The sequence below is a fragment of the Gouania willdenowi genome, chromosome 6, assembly GCF_900634775.1.
Source record: "Gouania willdenowi chromosome 6, fGouWil2.1, whole genome shotgun sequence".
NCBI lineage: Eukaryota > Metazoa > Chordata > Actinopteri > Blenniiformes > Gobiesocidae > Gouania > Gouania willdenowi.
In genome coordinates this window covers 23071428-23079368 of record NC_041049.1, presented here as the reverse complement: position 1 = coordinate 23079368, position 7941 = coordinate 23071428, and the positions used below count along the sequence as shown (strand labels likewise).

Sequence of the window (7941 nt, the reverse complement as noted above, 5' to 3'; positions counted from 1 at the left end):
CTCTATTTTTAGGAACAACCAGAAAAAGTCAGGGCCCTATGGAGTTAATGCAGCTTCTTTAATTCCTGTGGTGACAGGTAACGCAGGTAAAATTGTGAAATTAAAGAAAAGCAAAAAGCTTTATAGAGATAAAAATTTGACTCCTATAACATGTCATCCAAAAAGTCCACCAGTGTCTCCAGTAAAGTTTTTAAAATTAGCTCTTCTTAATGTTAGATCTCTTGTTAACAAGTCACTAATAATTAATGATTTTATTTTGACACATCACTTGGACTTTTTATTTCTTAATGAAACATGGTTGAATGATGGTATCAGTAATACTATTCTCAATGAAAGTGCACCACAAGACTTAATTTATTTAAATAAGTGTTGTACTTGCGGGAAAGGTGGTGGAGTTGCTGCCATTTTTAAATCAATATTTCAGTGCAAAGAAATAATATTTGGGGATTTTATCTCCTTTGAATATATGTCATTCTTACTGAAGGGTGATTCAAGAGTTCTGTTTTTAGTCGTTTATAGACCCCCAAAATATTCTGGAGAATTCATGGATGAGTTTGCTGAACTGCTGTCAGTTGTATGCACTGAATACAACTTTTTAATAATAACAGGTGACTTAAATATTCATGTAGACAATAACATGGACAATACTGCCAAAGAACTGTATGCTTTAATGGATACTTTTGGTCTTACACAACATGTGAATGGTCCGACACACACTCAAGGTCACACTTTGGATCTGGTTATCTCTAAAGGTGTTGACATCTCTGCTGTTGATGTAAGAGACTTAGCTCTATCTGATCATTTCTGTGTCTTTTTTGACCTAGAGACTGTAACATCTGTTCCCCCTAGTTATGTGTGTTTAAAGAAAACGTACATAAATGAGAACACAAGTGCACAGTTTATGGAAGCCATAGCAATGACACCAACATTGAGTGCTGAGACAGTTGATGATCTTCTGGATGAGTATAATAGAAAAGTCTGTAATGTCATAGATGTGGTGGCTCCAATCAAAACTAAGAGAAAACCAAACACACAGAAAACACCTTGGAGGAGGACTGAGATAATGCAGAATTTGAAATCTGACTGTAGAAGAGCTGAGCGTAAATGGAGATCAACAAAACTCCAAATTCATCTAGAACTGTACAAAATAAGTCTGCGAAAATTCAATGATGGCTTGTTCAAAGCAAGGCAGCAATACTTTTCTGAAATTATTGCCAAAAATGTCAACAACTCTCGCACGTTGTTTTCTGTAATTGAAAAGCTCACAACCCCCCCAGATCAGATAGCCCCTGAATTACTGTCAGCTGGAAAATGCAATGAATTTGCTGTATATTTCAATGAAAAAATACAATCAATAAGGTCAAACATCAGAACAAACCAGCAAAATCACAAAAAGCTTGAACAGCTTCAACCACTGAGGGATGAGTCAACTACAATGTTAGAGTTTATTACAGTGAACCCAAAAACAATAGAGGAGACTGTTCAGCAGCTGAATCCATCAACGTGTTGCCTTGACACAATACCCTCAAACTTCTTAAAAAACTGTTGTAAAAGTCAATTGTCACTGATTTGTGTCAGATAATTAACTGCTCATTCCAATCAGGCACCGTACCAAAATCCCTGAAAGTAGCTGCTGTGAAACCTCTGTTAAAAAAGAGAACACTGGATGCCTCTATACTGGCTAACTATAGACCAATCAGCAAACCTTCCATTCATGGCCAAGATCATTGAGAAGTGGTCTTCAACCAACTGAGTCAATTCTTAACATTCAAACAAAATATTTGATAAATTTCAGTCAGGTTTTCGTTCTCATCACAGCAGCACTGAAACTGCTCTTATCAAAGTGATCAATGACATAAGGTGGAACACTGATTCAGGAAAAGTAATCTGTTCTCATTCTGTTGGATCTAAGTGCTGCATTTGACACTGTAGATACAATTTTGTTGCACAGATTGCAAACATGGGTTGGACTAAATGGAAAAGTAATGCAATGTTTTAAGTCATACTTGAAGGAGCGAAGCTATTTTGTAAGCATTGGAAACTTTTGAATCTGACAGATTACCAATGTCCTGTGGGGTTCCTCAGGGGATCTGTTCTTGGACCTCTTCTGTTTAGCCTTTATATGCTTCCTTTAGGACAAATTTTACAGAACTGTAAGGTTGATTATCAGAGCTACGTAGATGACACACAACTATATCTATCACTGAACCCAGATGACCATGGTCCCATTGAGGTGTTGTGTGACTGTTTAGAAAAAATAAACTGCTGGATGAGTGAAAACTTCCTTCAACTAAACCATGACAAGACGGAGGTGATTGTCTTTGGTAACAAGGAAATAGAGGACTGCTATCAGCAATTATCTTGAGTCTCGATCTTTAAAAGCTAAAGACCAAGTCAAAAACCTTGGTGTTCTGATTGACTCAGATCTTACATTCAGCAGTCAATCAAATCTATCACAAAACAAGCCTTCTAAACCACCTAAAGAACATCTCCAGAGTGAAAGGTTTAATGGCTCAGAAAGATCAGGAGAAACTGGTCCATGCTTTTATATCCAGCAGACTGGACTATTGTAATGGTCTTCTGACAGGAATCCCCCAAAAGAGCATCAAACAGCTACAGCTGGTTCAGAACGCTGCAGCTCGGGTCTTAACCAGAACAAAGAGGTCAGAGCACATTACTCCAGTTTTAAAGTCTTTACACTGGCTCCCAGTCAGTCTCAGAATAGACTTTAAAGTTCTGCTGCTGGTGTATAAATCTGTGAATGGGTTTGGTCCAGAATACATCAGTGACATGTTAGTCAGGTATGAACCCAGCAGGTCTATCAGATCTATGGACACAGGTCAGATAGTGGAGCCCAGAGCTCACAGTAAACATGGTGATGCTGCTTTTAGTTGTTATGCTGCAAAGAAGTGGAACAAACTGCCAGCAGAGCTGAAGTCAGCATCCAATGTGAACATTTTTAAATCAAAATTAAAGGCACTTTTTTTCTCTACTGCATATGATTGAGAGAGAGATATTTTGTCATGCTGTTGATGTAATGATGATTTTACTGATGATTTTAATTGATTTTACTGATGATTTTAATTGATTTTACTGATGATTTTAAATGTTCTTATTGATTTTAAACAATTGAATGTTTTATCATGTAAAGGACATTGAGTTGCCTTGAGTGAGAAATGTGCTATACAAATAAATTTGCCTTGCCTTGCCTTGCCTAACAATAAATCAAAAGAAATACATGCTGAACATATTGGAAGAATTACGAGATGATCTATTGCAGTCCTATGTCTTCCCCATGTAAGCAAAAACTTGACTACAATGAAACTGCACCAGACCGAACATCAGTTGAATAGTGATCACATTTTCCCAGACATTCACTAGTGAATGCAAAACATGTTTTGAAATACCTGAAAGGTACGTGTCTATAAATTAACGTAAAAGAAAAACAATGAAGACTTGAGCCTGATAGCCTACAGTGATTTTTTTTTTTTACTTGACTGCACATGCTGTCAAAGGTCAACAAAGGTTAGACAGCAATGCATTTTAATTTTCATTTTTTTGTTATTGCAATTAAATAAATTGCATTATTTTATTGCATAATTGTGACCATCACCAGCCCTCCCTAAGGAAGGGTAAGAAACACAAGAAAAGGGAGAATAAAAAAAGAGAGGGCAGTGTTACACCTAGGTGAGGGGGTGGGGGGGAGGTGGAGGGGGAAGAGAGCAGGGAGGAGCAATTCAAGGAAGAGAAATGGAAGGGTGGGAAAGAATTGATTACTGTAAAGTGAGATGTGAAGTTGTAGGCGTGAGGCTTAACTATAATGGTGGTGGCTGTGGGCAGAGGGAAGGAGTGAGTGGTAATACCTGAAACAGGTATTTGGGATCAATGTGTCTCAAGTTAAGCCCACAGTCCAAGGCATGCTAGTGCATCGTAGACCGATGTATGTGCAAGAAACTGCCACTGTAAACCCAAGCGCTGCCCCGGACTCAAGGACGCAGCCAGAATAGCAGAAAGAGCGGGGCCCAGCAAGCCCGGGCGACCCCCCACTGGCTGAGCAGCCCCCCAGACACCCCCAAGACACCAAGCCGAGAGGCAGCCACCGCCCCCCACATACACACCCGAGAAAGCACAGAGAAGCCGAGGAGCCAGCGCAATCCGCCACCGCCCCCAACCCCCAACCCCAAGGCCCCCCACCGACATACACCCCACCACCCCCACCCCCGCACCCAATCCCCCGAGGGGAGGGCCCAGAGGGCCCCCCGCCCGAGATCCCAGCAGAGAGGCCAAGGCCCACGCCTAGCAGACGGCAAGAGCCGCAACAAACGGGCAGCCGGCGGGCACCCGCCAGTGGGCCCAGAGCCAACAGGGACCAGACCCCAGGCCAGAAGGACCTGGTATAGAAGCAGCACGCCCAGGGACAACGACCACACCCCCGGGCCGCCCAGGGCAACGAGGGGACGCTGCAAGCCGCACCGCCAGCCCCCAGGCGCACCGACCCAGCCCCCCAGAGCGCCGCAGGTCACCATTTTTTGACATAACCAGCGCAATGCCCCTCAGTTATTGCTAAAGCCCCCCCGCCGCCCCACCCACCCCCAGGGGCCTAGCCAGACCGCCACATCGGCATGCGGCACGTGCAAACCAGAGGCGGTACTTTGGGAACCGCCCAAGCAGGGGCCACCCCACGCCGCACCCACTGGTATGCAAGAGCGCGGCCCGCACCACCCACCCCGGAAGACCCACGCCAGGACCGACCAAGCCAGCCGGCCAAGCCCGCCGGCCCCCAAGAGCACCCCCCCGGAACCGGGAACCCCCAAGGGCGAGACCCCGGGTGAAGCCCCCCGGGGAGCACCCCCCCCAAGCCTATACCACAAACCGGCCACAGTCAAGCAGGACCGCACAGCCCCAGATGGCGCAAGGACAGCAGCCCAGGCCCCGCCGCCCACTGGACACAAGGCAATGCCACCTACCGGCGCGCGAGCGACTGGCGGCCACCACTGCAGGAAGGAGGCACCCCAACGGCACCCACCCATTGCGGAACAGCAGTCCCCAACTAAGGGCGCCCCAGATCCACTGATAGCAGGACAGACCTACCAGGCAGCCGACGGCAACCACAACCACCGGAACAGCTAGCGCCACCCCCCAGCAAACAGCATCATCTCGAAGCGCCAAGCAATCCCGCCCCAACACTGATACAGACGCCAGCAACCCCCAGCGTGCCCACCCCCCACACCGGCCGGACAGGCCGCCCCGGGCCCGCACACACCAAGGACAGCCCCCAAGGTGACCAGGAAACGAGACATGGACCAAGCCACGCCCATAGGGAAGAGGCACCCCCACTCCCCGCCGGGCCGACACTGCCCGGAGAGACCCCAGCCTACAGTGATTCTGATTGGGCATCCTCACTTGAGGACAGATGAACCAATGGGTTATTGCTTTGCCTCAGCCAAACACATGGTCCTGCCATTTATTGAAAATCCAAAAAACAATCCACGCTGGCTCTTTTTCAGTGTTGGGAGAAACAGTAATGTATTACTTTTTGCTGTAACACAGTAATGTAACGCATTACTAATAAAATTTTGCTAATATTATACTCGTTACAAATCTCAGTAATGCGTGTTACAACGCATTTTAACCTGAGATGTGAAAAACAGCACCAGTAACTTGAAGAAACACCTTGATCAGTGCCACACTAACACCAAGTTGACACAGAGAGAGGCAGGCGCGGCGAAGAGAAAGAGTGCAGATGACGAAAGTGCGGAAAAGAGTCAGACAAAGCAGCAGAAATTAAGTTTCTCTCGGTCTGCCGTGCTACTTGAACCAAGAGAAGTGAGGAGACTGGTGGCAGAGTATGTGGTGGAGGATATACAGCCTCTGTCAACAGTGGAATCGCCGGCTTTTAAAAAGCTTGTCAGCAAAATGGTCACGTTATCTCGTGACTGGTTTGTATTGAGCGCTCATATAAAATAGTGTTACAATTTTACTTGGTCACCATGTTAGCAGCAGTAAAAAACAGTGCACTAAAAAAGCCAACAGATATTGTAAATTAACATGCAACATTTAAATGTAACCAATATTTGTGTTTCTGAAGATCATTGTTACTTATTGCGCCATGAGCCTGTGACTATTATATTAAGTTGTTAGTAGGCTACACAGCCATTATGCTATACCACATTACCCTCAACTGGATATATAATCAGCTGCAATAAACTATGTTTTAGCATTTTAGAATGCTAGTCATACTTCTGTGGTTATTTTGATGACAATACTGAGACAGTAATTTTGTAATGTAACTAATTACTTTTAAATGGCGGTAACTGCTAATATGTAATGTATTACATTTCAAAAGTAACTTGCCCAACACTGCTCTTTACACTTTTGAGGCTGAATACATCGATTTAACAACGACGAGAGAAAAAAGAATATAGTTTAATCAACTGTTAAATGTCTTTGACAACAAGAGCTTCAGGTGTACAAAACTCCATGATTATAACCAGGAGGCTATTGCATTGTGTAGGAAACCTGTAAGCAGAAAGAGATCAAAACACATTGATGTGACACAATCATTTTATATTATATTTATAAATATTTTGCTATTATAATTTGTCAATCATGAGCTAAGGGCTTTCTTTTAAGAGTGACATTTGTAGAAGTTAAGTATTGTGAACACATATCAAACGTCAACACTGAGCTGAATGTCAAACAGACGTAAACTAACACTTCCAGACACCCAAGTGTAGCATTTATGTCGTAATATGTGGTGTAAGTTTAATTACCAGTCGGAATTTTTTTGTAGACGTTTAGTAGTATTGGACTAGGGTTTCAGGAGATAGATTCAACTCAAGGAGGGAATGGACAATAAATAAGGCAATATTGGACAGTGGTTTAGTTCATAATATATATTGACAATATTTACACACCCAGAAAACCAACAATTACACACAATATTTACAGCTGCAGTATTTTAAGTGCACTTTTAATGAGTATGGTGCCGTTGTGGTTCCACTGCCAATGCTTGGAACTTTCCACGAGTTCGTCAAAGCAGCCGGTGGTATCTCACCACCAGAAGAGAGTTTCTACAGTCTCAAAGTAGTCCATGAGAGACAACAGCTTTTAGTTCGCTCCTAATACGCTTCCACATGTCCGAAAGCAGCGTGAATGAGGGGGAAGAACAAGGCTCCAACAGCCTCCTACCAGATCACTTGAGTTGTGGACTGGAATCCTTCAGTTCCGGGCAGTAATCTTTTAAGCTCACCATCAGTTAGTACCCATACCAGGGAAACCTGGCCAATTCCTTTTCAAACCTCAAGCGCAGCAGGATTAAATGGCTCCTATCCCTGAGGTGGGTGAAGTCTGTTGCAGTAGCTTCGTGTTCATCCCCTCACTCTCTGACAGGGAACAAACACGGCTGCTTGCAATAGGTGACTGAGCTAAGTGATTGGCTGAACGTATTCTCGTGAGAGTAACGTGGAGTGGAGGAAGAGACATCAGACGCATAAAAAAAAAGACGGAGAATCCCCTTCAAAACCACCCAACTGAACTTAAAGCTTAAATACTTTACACAACTTGTTTATTATTATATTTAATAAATATAATTCTGTATAAGTATAAATAACACTGTCAATCCTATATAAATATGTTGATCAATATATATATCAGGGCTACACACCTGGTTTTCATTCACCAGCACAAAGTATAAGACAAAGCAGTAACAGATTAAAAAAAAAAAAAATTAGCTTTACCTTTCCCAATTGGATTTGAAAAGCAACTGAAGGTCCGAAGTCCAGTCTCCGTCCAGCAAAAGTCCAACGAGTCGGGCCGGAACCCTCCGCCATAAATGGCTAGCTTTCGGGAGGATGGTTTAATTTAGGCGTGTCCGCCTTTCGTCCCGATCCCGGTGGAAATCCATGGGAAGGAAAATGGAACCTCTTTGTGACGCCAATT

The 7941-nt window shown here is 43.8% G+C and overlaps 1 long non-coding RNA gene across 1 annotated transcript; it reads right to left on the bottom strand.

The window, feature by feature from the left end:
• Positions 1–6881: 6881 nt before the first annotated feature.
• LOC114464809 (uncharacterized) lies at positions 6882–7786 on the bottom strand. Its single transcript, XR_003674262.1, has 2 exons — positions 7740–7786; positions 6882–7385 (listed from the first exon to the last, which is right to left on the bottom strand). It is a non-coding gene; the product is annotated as an uncharacterized LOC114464809 (long non-coding RNA).
• Between the last annotated feature and the right edge of the window lie 155 nt (positions 7787–7941).